Consider the following 1,398-nt stretch of genomic DNA (forward strand, 5'->3'; position numbering starts at 1 on the left):
CTGCTCTAGATATTATCAGATATTAATTCATCCAGTTTATCTAAGAATGTCATTATATTTTGCTTGATTATAGCAGCTGATAATTGTCATTTCTAATCAGATCTGATACACTTTTCTGATATAGCAGTATTGGGTACACGTTTCTTTCACTTGTTTCAGTTTTTTTCTATTTTTCATGGACTCTCACCACTGATTCAGGGTTCACCCCTGTCTAACATTGGCAGCAGATCCATCTTATCTCTGGTACTCTTTTGATACTGTGTAATTCGTGAACTCTCATCAGTGATTCTAGAAGCATTCGATCATCGTTCATTTCGTCTCTACTATCATACCACACTGGTAACGCCCAAAACCGTCCGATCTTGGAAGCTAATCTGTGTAGGGCTGGGTCAGTACTCAAGTGGGCGACTCTTGAGGAAGACTCAGTGTAGTAGAGTTAAGACTGGCCTATTATGCTCAGAGTCTAACACTGACAGCAGATTCACTCTGCCATCTTATTTCTTACTGCTCCTTTTTTCCTTATGACAGCTGGGTACATTACGCCTGTTTGCTTGCACATATTCAAATCTCCATCAGGTATTCTAACTATATTAACACAGGGCTAGTACATTTAAGTGTCTTATCTGTCTCATAAACTGTTTGGGTTAATCCCCCATAAAGACTTTGGACCCTGGCAGCCGGAATTTATCATGCTAAAATTAGCATCTGATTATTACTGATTATATTATAGTATTGCATTGTACTATCTAGTATCAGCAAACTTACTGCTACTTATTTCACTTGTTTGATTACTATTTTAATGCCATTGACCACTGATCACATTTTATCGTTGTATTATTAATAAAAGCTAATTTTTAGATCAATCTTCCAATTTTTCACACATTAATTTAAGTTAAGAGTGTGCCCACAAAAGAGTATCTTTTTTCTCCTTTTTGTTGTCTCAAGTTGCCATTGACTCAGGGTGCACCACCAAATAAAAATAAGAAAACAGGGTTTTCTCTATATCTTTCTATTTTGGTTATTATATTGATTTTTTACATAACGGTGCGGTATTCTCCCAAATATATGTCTCCAAATACCTAACAGCTGAGAACTTTTTCTTAAACCAAAACTAAAATACACATTGCTTATATGTAAAATGACCTATGGGAAGTATCTACATAAGTATGCGTGATTACCCATTAATATATTTTGCAGTCATAAACATTTTACATCCATGTGTGTACATATTGCAGTATGCTCTTTCACACAGAAGCATTATTTATACATACTGTTTCTTTAACTGTTTTCTGAGCCACATTAAAACCTTTCAGCTTATAAATGAGGGGGCAGCAAAACGGCAATTCCCACTACATGTACACATTGCTGTTTCCCTGTAATCTACAGCGGTGTGCATGT

General features: G+C 35.8%; 1 pseudogene; it reads left to right on the forward strand.

Moving 5' to 3' along the window:
• Positions 1–318: 318 nt before the first annotated feature.
• LOC134937653 (5S ribosomal RNA) lies at positions 319–437 on the forward strand (annotated as a pseudogene).
• The last annotated feature ends 961 nt before the right edge of the window (positions 438–1,398 follow it).

The sequence above is a fragment of the Pseudophryne corroboree genome, chromosome 6 (assembly GCF_028390025.1).
Source record: "Pseudophryne corroboree isolate aPseCor3 chromosome 6, aPseCor3.hap2, whole genome shotgun sequence".
Classification (NCBI taxonomy): Eukaryota; Metazoa; Chordata; class Amphibia; order Anura; family Myobatrachidae; genus Pseudophryne; species Pseudophryne corroboree.